Source organism: Octodon degus, unplaced genomic scaffold (assembly GCF_000260255.1).
Source record: "Octodon degus isolate 3935 unplaced genomic scaffold, OctDeg1.0 scaffold00079, whole genome shotgun sequence".
Lineage (NCBI taxonomy): Eukaryota > Metazoa > Chordata > Mammalia > Rodentia > Octodontidae > Octodon > Octodon degus.
In genome coordinates this window covers 6777117-6790994 of record NW_004524655.1, presented here as the reverse complement: position 1 = coordinate 6790994, position 13878 = coordinate 6777117, and the positions used below count along the sequence as shown (strand labels likewise).

Sequence of the window (13878 nt, the reverse complement as noted above, 5' to 3'; positions counted from 1 at the left end):
AGAGAGAGAGAGAGGTGTGTGGCCAGCTCAGCCCACCAGGGGGCGGGGCTGGCTGGCATGTGGTGCTGGGGGATTGAACCGCGGTCCCTGATGCTTTGCTAAGCTTGTTCTAACTAGGTGCTTTAGACCACTGAGCCATCTCACCAGCCCCTTTAAATGGACTTTTTATTCTGGATATTTTCTTGAATCTGCCTTATGGATTCCATTTCTTTCCTATGCTGAGCATTCATGGCTTCAATAATTTTCTTAATCTCTTTTTGTCTGTTGTCTTTAGTGCCACAAAGCATGGTTTTCATTGTGATCACCATCTCTTCAGTTATCTGAGAAATTATTTCTGATTTGATTTTTTTTCTAAAGCCTCATTCAGTTTCTTGGTATTACTTCTGAGAGGCCGGGTGGGTGACTTTCAGATTGTCCCCCTGGGTTTGCCTTTAGTGAGCTAGATGTCTGGGGTTGCATCTTAAGTGTCTTCTCATTTCCTGTTCTTTTTTTAGTTTAAATACTAGGGTGATGTTTATAAAATGCCTATGGTGGGTTGCTTTATTGCTACTATTTAGAACCCTTAGGAGATGACTTCTTCTCCAAGGTATCTTTCAGCAATAACTGTTTTTTTGGTTTTGAGTCTGTTGCAAGATTCTACCTCTTCATTGAGGATGCAAAGTTGCTGCATGTTTAGACTAGTCCTTGGTTCTTTGACATTGTGTCACAGTATTTTCAGTGATCCTTAGTCAGTCTCAGTCTTGGAATACTAGGAATAACAGCTGTTTAGAGGTAATTATGTCAACTTTTGGTGATAGTGGTACCATCAACAGTAACAGTAACATTAAACATAGCCTAGAAAATGACAGATTGAGCTAATCATTAATTTATCAGCTTTATATGAACTTGATTTATGGTTATGTAAGAAAATCTAAAGAAAAGCAGAAAATTATATTTAGTTACAAGTCCTTAATATGTCAGTTTTGCTCTCAGGGATTAAAATTTAAAATGGGTTAGGGAGAAAATGGAGGAGGGGGGGAAGGGGAGGGGGAGGGATTAGATGTAAGGCTGTAGGACAAAGGGGATCATGATAACTTTGGGAAACTGGTACAAAAGACTGGAGGGAAAGAGATAAAGAAGAGATAAAAAGGGAAAAAAAGACAGAACAGAACCACAACCACAAAGAGGCTAGAAATCATGTTCACACTTGGTGGTGGTTGATAATACATTGTGTCAACTTGACAAGTTGGATAGACTCAGTAAATCGAAGCCCTAGGGCATGGAGGCCCCTCTGTAGGGCTTGGAGGGCCGCCCTAGAGTGACTCAGCACAGAAAGGATATACAAGGGAGTTGAGGAAGCATTCTGAGGGCCACTTCCTTGAAAGAGCTCTGGAGAGGCTTGCTAGATGCCACAGCAAGCAATCCTTTTTCCTTTGCTTTTTGTTTTCCACCACATGAAATACTGCCCTCTGCCATGTGCCATTCTGTCTTGGAGCCAGCAGAGTATGGACTGAAACCTCCACTAACTGTAAGCAAAATAAACCTTACCTTTCTTAATTTTGGGTGTCAGGTATTTTATCCCAGCAATGAGTGAAAAGCAACCAATACAACATTCATATAAAAATAAGAGTAAACAGTGAAGGAGAAAAAGACAAAATGACCACCACAACAAAAAGAGAAAAAGAAAAAAGTTCATTTCCAGGTATGTCTCTGGAATATAGGCACTGTGTAGAGGCAGTCACAATTCGTGTTGATTTGTGCTAGCAAGACAGCTGTAGCTTTCTGGTGGGGTAGTGGATAATCTCAGTGAGTCTGCACGTTCTGGCCGAGGCCAGACTCATTCAGCATGTAGCTGTAACCACACCTTCCATGGGCCTGAACCCAGTTGGGGAACGCTAGGTGGAGCCCACAGCTGCTGAATTCTGAGCTTAGTGGGCTCCTCTCCAAGTTGGCTCCTGGCCAATCACTGTCTTGCACAGAACGACTGAGCCCTGAGCACTCACCACCATCAAGCACAATCCTTCATGTCTGTTGCTCCCTTCACTGCGTCTCTCCATGGAGGCCTCTGGGGTCTTCAGCGTTGACTGTGTGTCCACAGCTTTGAATTGTTCCTCTTAAACAGTGAGTCCCATCCCAGGGAGAAAGTGCCACTGGTTACCTCCTTTCCTGGTTCCGAGAGACATACTTCTCTCCTTGTCTTTCTCACATTGTTATATTCCAGTATCTGGATGGCAACTCAGGGAGGCTCTTCCTTTGTTGTGTACTACTCTGCCATCTTGGTGGTTTTCTGTTTGCTTTTTTTTTGGGGGGGAGGGCAGGGATTGAACTCAGGCCCTTGCATTTGCCAGGCAAGTGCTTATTCTACTGAGCTATCTCCCCGGCCCCTGTGTTTGCTTTTAAAACGTGTCTTGAAGTAGTGCCTACTACTGCCTTTATCATCACTAATGAAATTGCAGTGCGAAGTAGGATTGCTCTTCCTATTAAACTCTTGAGAAAGGACCCCTTTCCCCACTGCACACACACACACACACAAATTACAATTTTAGTGCTAACTGGAGGTCAGAGTTTGCCTCTGAGTCAACTAGAGCCTATAGGGACCTAAAGGAAAATTGGCATCTTCAGAGTCTTACAATTGAAAGAATATTTTCTGGCCCCAAGGTGGCCTACATAAATGCAAACATTTCGGAGTCTGAGCTGAGATATGGGTAGGGGGTAGGAGGGAGGTAGGCAGAAAGAACAACCTTCAAAGATAACGGTACTTTGTTATACTGGTAGTATTTTTATTTTTTATGTTTTTGGTTTTTGAGACAAGCTCTTACTTTGAAGTTCAGAATGGCTTTAAACTCACTTTATGTGTCATACTGGCCTCGAACTTAGTCCTCCTACCTCAGCCTCTTGAGTGCTGGGATTACAGGTGTGTGCTGTCATGCCCAGGTTCTTTGTTACTGTGGTAGTTACACCCTCATACTTTTAATAATATATACCAATAGGGGCGTGGGGAGACAGCTCAGTGGCATAAATGCCTGCCTGGCAAGCATAAAGTCCTGAGTTCAATCCCCAGTGCCGCAAACAAACAATAGTAGGTAATATCAACAGCTATGGCTTATCATATTCTCTAGTTTTGTTTTGTTTTTTGTCTTTTTGAGATAGGGTCTCTGTGCAGTGTAGGCTGGCCATGAGCTCACTTTGTAGTCCCAGCTGGTCTCTAAACTGGCAGTGATCTTCCTGCCTCAGCCTCTTGAGTCCTGAGATTACAGGAATGTGCCATCACACTCAGCTTTTGGGGTTTTTTGGGTGTTTCTTGGTTTTTGTTTTTGTTTTTGTTTTTTTTGAGATAGTCTCATTATGTTGTTCAAGCTGATCTTGAACTATGAAGCCCAAGCTTGCCTTGAACTCTTGGTGATCCTCAGCCTCTTAAGTGCTGAGATTACAGATGTGGACCACCATGTCTGGCAGTTTATCATGTTCTGCATAAACAGAATTAAACTACTTTACATTTGCAATATAATCGCAGTTTCAAGAAAATGATAAAAATTTGGCCTAATACACCATTTGACTCTTACTCCTTAGCGCAAAACCTTGACTGTATTCCTGAACCATTGTGAATAAAACTTCTAAATGACAAAACTTTGCTCTGCATCTAAACCAAATAGCTTGGTATTGACATTTAAGTTTACAGCTAGAAGATACCAAGCTCATCTCTGTTTCTATAAGAAAAGTATTGAGGGGCTGGGGAGATAGCTCAGTGGCAAAGTGCTTGGCTAGCAAGCACATAGTCCCAAGTTTTATCACTAGTACCACATGCCATACTGTCCCAAAACCAGATGTGCTTGTCCCAAAACCAGACAGCACATGTCCATAATCGCAGCTCTAGGGAGGCTGAGACGTGAGTATTGCTTGCATAGTGAGACCCTGTATCAAATTTTTAAAAAGTGTTTCAAACGTAATTTGACAGCCATCTGGCCAAAGTTGTCCTTAAGTATAGTTTAGGTAGACTACTTTCCATTTATCCTAATGGTGCTAATCTACTACCTCACACACTACCAGGTTAGCAAATTACAGGAATAGCTCTTCTCCATTTTTTGACAGAGTCTCTCCATGTAGCCCAGGCTGGCCTTGAACTCAAGGTGATTCTCCTGCCTCAGCCTCCCCAGTTCTGGGATTACAGGCATGTTCCACCACACCTGGCTACTGATTTTCTTTTATGTCTGAAGCCTTTCATTTTAACATTCTAACTGGAACCCTCCTACAGTTAAGCTGCCAGTTTCCCTCCTTTCCAGCAAACATAGCTGGAGAAGTTGGCTGTCCTGCCAAGCATTGTACAAACTGCCATTTGTCAAGTCCCCACCCCAGCGCCAACCACCACTGCCCCTCTCTTTCCCTTAACTGCTGACCAGTTCCTCACTGGGAGGCTAGAGATGTCTCTTTGGACTGGCTGGAAACTCCCATGCAGCTCTGCCCTCAGGAATACCCAGACCCTTGGTAGATGCTCAAGGGAAGAACAGTGGTACAGCTCCCTGATCTTAGAAAATGTTGCTAGGTGCTGCTTTCCCTGGCTGAGATAATTAATAGAAACAAGTTTCAGGCTCTGATGGTCTGGTCCTTCAAAGAGGAGTATCCAATTCATTGGGTCCTTCTTGGAAGCCTCTTTGCCCCATGCTACCGTGTCTCCCCCACCCCCAATCCCTTTTGGGGTCCATGGGGACCTAAGGTCTGAGAGAAGGAACTAAGTTGTGACTTGAGCCAGCAGCAAGCTCTATGCTCACTTTCTTAATGTGGGCGGTAGCATCCTTTTCTGTGTTACATTTTTTAGTACCTGAGTACCTACTCCGTCCACTCCAACAGGTCTGCATTTTTTATCATCACTGTTCTGTGGCATATGGTCCCCTGGGGGCAAGGCCAGAACTGAGGGCTAGGGAAACCTGTTCCCTAGCCCTCCTGCTCCATACTAGCTGTACATCACGATAATTCCTCCAGATTTGATGTAATGGTGCCTAGACTAGGGAGATGTAGTAGCTGCGTTGCCTCAAGGCCACTGGATGCTGCCTGCTGCCTGCCATCCCAGCCTAGTGCTAGACCCCACCCTGGGCCCACAGGCCCCATCCATGAACCTCATCCCTATTGGTTTACTGAAAACTCCAGAATCCTTCCATTGGTTCATGAATTCAGTGATTCCCTGGAGAGCTTTTGCCTTCATTCTGTTGCAGGGAGCTGTGGGCTGCCCACATAGCCTGGAAAGCCCACTCTTGAGTAGATCATGAGGACCACACAGCTGTCTGGAAAGTGATTCTGGAGGTTGACCTGGGGTATGCTTTTGAAAGGTAGCCTCAGGAAGTTAGATGGCATCATGTGGCTCACACCCCCACTCCATATATCAGGGATTTAAAGATTTTGATTGATGTGGCTTTTCCTGTGGAAGCAGGATTGGCTTTGTGGCCAAGCTACATACTATTGCAGTCATGTAGGAAAGGTTCTCAGTCTTGGTTTAATGTTGTATTGTCTTATTTTGAAGCTCATTTTTTACGGATTCTGTACGTGGCTGATCCTGCTCTGAAGCATGTGGAAGAGGGTTAGCCTCGACATAGGAAGACTTTAGGAAGAAAGGGGTTTCTTTGGGATTAAAGGATTGTCTCCCCAAGGGTGGGGTCTCAGGCAGCGTAGACTTATAAGAATGGGAGCTCTGGGTGGACTTGTGAGTGTTGAGCTCCAGAATGTAGTTTTTTGCTCAGGTGAGGCAGTCTCTCCTGTGTCTGATTTTCTTGGTTGAGGATTTACCTCTAGGGAGGATAATATAAGAATGTGGTTGTCAGAGGTATTTTTTGGTTTATTCTGGTCACCAGTGATTAAATAAAGCCAGGTATTGAAGAACAGAATAAATCTGAACTTAAATTCCAGCATTGTTAGAAGATTTTTGAACTGCAGGCTTTTAATCTGTAAAGAGTAAATTTAAAGGAAACCCTTACGCAGTCATGTTGGAAGTGTTACATGAACTAAAGTTCTAACACAGCATGTGGGACATAATACTCAATACATTTCTTCAATGATTATCAGTTATGGAACTGCTGCAGAGGTTTTGAGCAACAACACTTAAGTAGTGTGTTTTTAAACTTCCATAGTTGACTTTCAGTTAATCATGTAACTGAAAACTTGACAGTTTGCCACAGACACATAACTCCAAAGAAAGTAAGTGGGGAACAAGAATTTCTTTAGATACAACAAATGCATATCAATTAAATAAGGAGGCTTCTTCCCTCATTTATTTTAGTAGGATTAGGGGCTTGAGAAATTAATATTTCTATACAGCACCTATCCCAAGGAAAAAGTGGGATTAACAACATTGAGTCTGGGTTAGTGCCCCTAAAATGCTATACCTGTGGTATCTACTGATGAACCCAGACCCTGAACCTAGTTGGGTGATTGATTTACTCCTCTGATCCGTGGGTTTGCTAATTTTACCTTGTTTGAATAAAAAGAGTTGAGAGTACAGTGAGTAGACGGGCTAATAAGATAGTGGCTGGTTAGTGAGCAGTTAGTTGCTTACCACAAAGTTCATCATTTCATAGCTGTAGTCTTGGTTATTCTTCACAAGAACTGTGCCTAGGATACCTTTCCTCTCTTAGTAAAGATGTTTCATTTAGATTTCAGCTCAAGTATTACCTTCCATGAACTCCTCTATCTGCTTGCCTCCATCACTACTCTTGAGTTGTCTTGAGGTGTCACCAGAGTTAGTCTCTGTAACTTTTATTTCCTCCTTTTTATTTGCTTCATATATTTCCTTAAAGGAATTATCTCATGGACTGATTTGTGTAGTTTTCTATCTCCCCATGCCTGTTTTGTTTACTGTGTATCTTCAGCATTGGAGTTGGGGGCTGGTACTGAATACATATTCATTGAATTTTAAGACTACAGGGTCTTTTGTCCTGATTTTACGATTAGAGAATTTATTTTCCCAAGGACATGCCTTTAATAAATACAAAAGTTTCAGGTCTGGATGTTACCTTCATACATTTAGCTGAGTAAAATCTTCTTGCGTTTTTCTTATTAAAAACTTTGGAGACACGGGATTTAAAATAGAATGTTAAGGTTTTAAAATCAATAATAGGGCTATTAAGTTATTAGGTTGTCTTTTTTGTTTTTGGAGACAGCCTTGCTATGCAGTTCAGGCTGGCCTTGAACTCACTTTATAGCCCAGGCTGGTCTCAAACTTGCAAAGATCTCTCTGCCTTAGCCTCCAGTGCTGGGATTAGAGGCATGTGCCACCACACCCAGTTTAGGGTTTCTAAATCATGAGGTTTTCTCAATGTGTGGCGCTTAACTCTTCCCTAGAAACTCTTATGTTTGCTCCTCTCATATCAGTCTCTTTTTTTTTTTTTTTTCCAAATTTTATTTATGTGTGTGTGTGTGTGCGCGTGCGCGCGCGTGTGTGGCCAGCTCAGCCCACCAGGGGGCGGGGCTGGCTGGCATGTGGTGCTGGGGGATTGAACCGCGGTCCCTGTGCTTTGCTAAGCTTGTTCTAAGTAGGTGCTTTAGACCACTGAGCCATCTCACCAGCCCCTCATATCAGTCTCTTGATTTTTATTTTCTTTTTTAATGGTGCTAAAGATAGAACCCAGGGTCTCACACATACAGGCAAGTCCTCTACCATATCTCCAGCCCCTACATTATTTTCTTGAAACATGAACAAAGGGACATTGTCAGAAACTAAGGACTTTTTGGTCTGTGTTTATCCCTTAAAGACATTTTTTTGGGAGGTGGTACTATTTCTAGGTCTAAAAATCTTTGTGCTTTTAAATTCTTTTATCACTTATTTCTGTAGAGTTGGTAAAATATCCTCTATTAAAGATAAGTACCTGTATAGTATTTGGGTACTTATTTGTGCCTAGAATCAGTGATAGTCCCATCCTCAAAGAACTTCTAGTCAACTGAAAGCTAATCTTCCTGCTATCATAGGGCCTAGTGTTGAAGACTTTAGAAGTACAGTGGCTCAGCATACATCATAAATGAGCAAGGCCAGATGGCTGGGGAACAGTTAGGGAATGGTGAGACTGTGGTAAGTGAGGAATTGCCAGGCAAGTGTTGGATTTTACAAATGCTCAACTAAGTGTGGCTACTTTTTCTGATTTTGAAGAAGTCAGAAACCTGAGTCCTAGCCCAAGCCCAATATATAAAGGGGACTGAGGAAGGATGGTTTTGCCACTTTCTTGGAGGAACTCTGGTCATCTCAGTCAGCATGGAAGGAAAGGTGAGAGGCTTACAAGAAGCCACAGCTGTGTCACCTCCTTTTCCTTTGCTGCTTTCTGACACCGTGAACTACTGCTGTCTGCAATGTATACACTGCCTTGGAACCACCCAAGTATGGACTGAAGTATGGACTGACGTCTCCACTAACTGTGAGCTGAATAAACCTTTCTTTTCTTTAAAAAAAAAAAAAAAAAAAAAAAGAGAACTCTCATTATGTTGCACTTGCTGGAAAGAAGATATAAACAATCATCAAGCAATAAACTGAACTCTTTGATGGATCAGTATTACTAAAAAAAAAAAAGTCAGAAACGTGGTGGTATTTTTATGGGAAATACATTCATTTTAAAATGTAAATTCCTCTCTTTTGGCTGCACTCGGGAACAGACCAACCATCATGGGCCGCGTGATCCATGGATATAGAAAGGGTGCTGGGTCTGTGTTTCGCGTGCACGTGAAGCATCGTGAGGGCATCGTCTACGCGCTGTGGACTTTGCAGAACAACACAGCTACATCAAGGGTATCATGAAGGACATTATCCATGACCTGGGTTGCAGCACACCCCTCGCTAAGGTGGTCTTCCGGGATCCGTACCGATTCAATTGCCACCGAGGATATCCACATGGGCCATTTCGTGTATTGTGGCAAGAAGGCCCTACTCAACATTGGCCATGTTCTCCCTGTGGGCACCATGCCTGAGGGTACCATTTTGTGCTGCCTGGAGGAGAAGCCTGGGGACGGGGTAAGCTGGCCTTAGCCTCTGGAAACTATGCCACAGTCATATCCCACAACCCTGAAACCAAGAAGACCAGAGTGAAGCTGCCCTCGGGTTCTAAGAAGGTCATCCTCTCTGCCAACAGAGCTGTTGTTGGTGTACTAGCTGGTGGTGACAGAATTGATAAACCTATCTTGAAGGCTGGCTGAGCCTACCACAAATACAAAGCGAAGAGGAACTGCTGGCCACGTGTATGTGGTGTGACCATGAATCCTGTGGAGCATCCCTTTGGAGGTGGTAACCACCAGCATATCGGCAAACCCTCAACCATCTGCAGAGATGCCCCTGCAGGGCGCAAAGTGAATCTTTTTTTTTGCAGAACTGGGGATTGAACTCAGGCCCTTGCGCTTGCCAGGGAAGCGCTTATTCCACTGAGTCATCTTCCTGGCCTGCAGAGTGGGTCTTATTGCTGCTCACAGGACTGGGCAACTTCGTGGAACCAAGATAGTGCAGGAGAAAGAGAACTAGAGCTGAGGGGCTCAATAAAATTTGTCTTTGGGAAAAAATAAATAAATAAATTTAAAAAATGTAAATTCCAAGAGCAAATTCCTTTGTTAAAGCATTTTTACAGTCTGGCCTATGGGCTCTTAATTTGCAAACTTTTTTTTTTTCTTTGCTGGCTCGGGCTGCTGGAAGGGCAAGGGAACTGGGAATCTAACCACCTTATCCTGGCCTGACTGCATTTGCATGAGCAGGCACTTAAACAACTGAGCTAAGCAGCAGGCCCCCTAATTTGCAAACTCTTAATTACTTAACAGTTCACCTTGAGTATCACTTAGGCAGTGTGTTTATGTGTTGACTATCTCAACAGTACTTGGGCAATTTTCATTTCAATCAGGTGATTCTTTAGGGCTTTTGTTTGGTTGGTTCGGTTCAGTTAGGTTTGATTTGGTTTAGTTTAGCTTGGTTTTTTTAGGTACACTCATGCTGTCCTTGATCTCATTGTGTAGCCCAGACTGGCCTTGAACTTGTAGTGATCCTCCTTCCTCAGCATTCCAGATAGTGGGCCACCATACTCAGCTCAACCAGTCAGTTCTTATATTGAATGAATTTAATGAAATTATTGTTTTTATATTTCCTGTTATCTTATAAAAATTAATGAAAAGATTTGAAATTTTTGGCCATCCTATATTTAAATAATTGGACTGGTAAGTGGTTAATCTAGTTTGACTCCAAATCTAATACTTTCTTGATCCCATCAGACAAGTTTTTTGAGTACCAGGGATTTCACATTTTCTGTGAATGAATAGGACATAGACTATACTACTGGACACATAGTGTTGGCTGAATGACTTCTGAATAAATGCCAGCACTTAGAGTTGCACAAATGGGTAGTTTTCTGGTGTAATTTTGATTGGCTTCAGGGAGGATGGGTTACATTTTTGGGAGACAGTAGGTGGACTCCATGGGAAAAAGGGAGAAAGCAGAGGCTCAAAAACTTTCTATTCTTAGTTGATGAGAACCATAGTATCAGATTCAGAGAGACAAAGAATAAGTTATTTTGTGGATCCTCTGGGAGTGGTCCTGATGCTTAAGTGGTGCTTCTGTAATTCCTCTAAATAGAAGTGCCAGAGAAATTTCCTAAATTATCCTTGTGATTTTTTTTTCCTGTTCCTATACTGCTACCACTACCATTATTTATTTAATATATTTATAGTATTTGTAGTTATATATAAAGTTTTAATAATATATTTGCTATTTTCCTTATATTCCTTTCATTTTTAAAATAAGCATATTGTTAATTTTGTTTAGTTAGTTTTGGATTTATTACTTTTCTCACAGTATTGGGGGTTGAACCCAGAGCCTTTATGCTGGGCTATGTTTCCAGCTTTTTTTATTTTAACATTGCCACAGGATCTAAGTTGCCCAGAATGGGCTCAAACTTAAAGCCTACCTATTTCAGCCTTTCAGAGTACAGGGATTGTAGGTGTATACCACCAGTATCAGCTAATTAAGGTTATTTTTTAAAGAGTATTTTTAGAAGATAAAAATTATATCATCATTATAAGTTATAAACCAGTTTAATTTGCTATAAATAAACGTTTTAGTAACTGTAAAATACAGATGTTAGGGTATGAAACATTTTGTCCTGAAACTGATCTTGGACATGTCCCAATAGTAAATACTAGTCTAGATCAAAGTTCTTAAATGGGCTGTATATATGGATCTCAGGCTTCACAAACTTCCTGGAAATTATTAACAAAAAAATTATGCAGTGCACAAAAATGTATGTAGTGCTCACAAGCTTTTTGTGGGAGAGGAGCCTTACCTTCTGTCACATTCATGAAGAAATTCAGATTCAGGAGTAATTAAGAATGAGTACTTTAAACTAGCTCTGGTGGCACATGCTTGTTATAAATCCCAGCACTCTGGGAGGCTGAGACAGGAGGATATCATATTTGAGCCCAGCCTGGGCAACTTTGACTTAAGTGAGGCTTTAGCTCAAAAATTTTAAAAAGGGCCCAGCCAGATAGCTGAGCAGATTAAAGCACCTGCTTATGCAGACACAGACACAGGGGCTGGGGTTTGATCCCAGGACCCTGCCCTCAGGGCATTCTGAGACAGTGACTGAGACTGGGCATGGTGGCCAGCGCCTGTAATCCCAACTCTTGGGAGGCTGAAAACAGGAGAATCACTATGAGTCCAATCTGTATAATGAGACCCTGTAGACCCTGTACTAAATACATTTTTAAAAAAATTTTAAAAGGGTTGGGGATATAACCTAGTGCAGAAATGCTAAATCTTTTAGAGCTTTCAGTGATATTAATAGCCTCCTGTGGTACGCATGCCATAATTTCACCACCACTGACTTAGTGTTAAGGCCCTAGGTTCAGGCTCTGTTACAAAAGAACAACAGATGGGTATGGTGGTACACACCTGTAATCCTAGCATTTAGGAGGCTGAGACAGGAGGATTTCCACAAGTTCAAGGCCAGCCTGAACTACTTAGTGAGTCTCAACAACACCTGCTTTAGAATAATCCTGAATCCTAGAATAAATGATTCCTTCTCTAGGTCCCACTGAATTTGCCCATCACACGTTTTACAACTCATTATATTTCCCTCAGCTCTGTTAAATTTGTCTGAAAACTTGGATTTTTCATTATTATAACAGGAAGGAAACAAGATTGCTGAAAATAGGCTTCAGACAGAGGTAGAAAAAAATCCTCCCTCCCATCATTTTGAGACAGGGTCTTGCTATCCAGTGTAGGCTGGCCTTGAGCTTACTTTGTAGCTCAGGCTGGTCTTGATCTCACAACAATCCTCCTGCCTAACCGACCCAAGATCTGGGATTTCAGACTTGTGTCACCATGCCCAGCATTCCAAACATTTTGGACACATTGACTTCTCAAAACTGCTCTCTCAAGTAAAAAAGTCTGATCTCTGTGACACAAATGAAGAAAAGGAGGACTGGATACGTGAAGCCCTTTGTGTAAGCTCTCACTGTCAAGAATTGACCAGAGTTGACTTTTGAATCCTGGTCTTCCTGACTCCACAGCCTCATATGGTCCTTGCCTGTTAGCCATTCCATCTTTCTGATGCAGTGGATTAAAATAAGCTAAAATTGACAGACTGAAGAGTCTTTTTAAATAGAATGTTTAGGAAGTCCTCTTTGAGAAGTTGTATTTGACCCAAAATATGATGACATAGATGCCAGATGGAAGAGTTTGGGAGAAATTATGCTCATAGGGAAAGACTAGTTACAGGCTGTAGGAACATTCCAGGTAAGAGATGATAGGTAGCTTTGACCAGGATTGTAAGACCCGAGAAGGAGTTGAGAGATGCTCAGATGGAAGAAGCTGGCAGAAGCAGCCCAGTTCTGTTTTGTCTATGTTTAGTTGGAGGTATCTCTTAGCCATTCCAAGTGGAGGTGTCAAATATACAGTGAGGTACATGATTTCTCGGAAGAGGTCCAGAAGTTCCTTCCCTTCTACAAGCACCAAAGGTGCAGTATTGTTTCATTGCTCGGGAGGTTCTGGCCAGAGCCTTTGTGACCATGTTCTGTTCAAGTTCATATGAATCAGCCCCTCTAGATTTATGGGGCCTTTACCTACCATCAGGCCATAAAGTAAAATAATGTAATAGTGCAGCCAGTTAGGAGTGTTGTCAGATTTAATGTCACAGCCATCCTTCTTGTGAAATGTACAGGGCTTTTAACTAGTTTTTCTTCATGGTGTGCATATTGTAATTAAAAATTATAAAAATAAATTACAGGGAGAAGATACAGAAAAAAATTATGAATATTAGCTTTCAGAAGTAGCTATCAGTATTTGCCCTAAATATGTGTCTTTTCTCTACATATGTGTATCTAGTCATATGACATCAGTAACACTGTACAATAAGCATTTTTTTTGCTGTGGTATGGAGTTGCTGTACTGTGGAGCCATATTCCAACCCTGGTACATGTAATGCTATACATACTTCTTAATATATCATTTCTGTTACTTTTTCATGTCCTCAAGCCTCTATAACCAAATTTTTAGAATTTTAAAAGTTTGTCTTTAGGCAGGCATGATGGCACATTACTGTAATTGCAGCACTTGGGAGGCTGAGGTAGAAGGATTGCTATGGGTTCTAGGCCAGTCTGTGCCACATAAGTGAGTTCAAGGCCAGTCTGCACAACATAGGGAGATCCTGTCTCAAAACGACAACAAAACCAACCAAACAGAGAGAGGAGCCGCCGCCGCCGTCCATTCGCTGCGGAGCCGGAGGAGGAGGGGAGAGGCCTGGAGGACACCAACATGAACAAGTTGAAATCATCGCAGAAGGATAAAGTTCGACAGTTTATGATCTTCACACAATCTAGTGAAAAAACTGCTGTAAGTTGTCTTTCTCAAAATGACTGGAAGTTAGATGTTGCAACAGATAATTTTTTCCAAAATCCTGA

At 42.0% G+C, this 13878-nt stretch overlaps 1 protein-coding gene and 1 pseudogene across 1 annotated transcript in view; both read left to right on the top strand.

Annotated features, from left to right (window-relative positions):
* Sppl3 (signal peptide peptidase like 3) overlaps nt 1–13878 on the top strand; it is a 149857-nt gene that overhangs the window by 22759 nt on the left and 113220 nt on the right. The gene's annotated exons all lie outside the window — the stretch shown is intronic.
* LOC101567101 lies at nt 8615–9460 on the top strand (annotated as a pseudogene).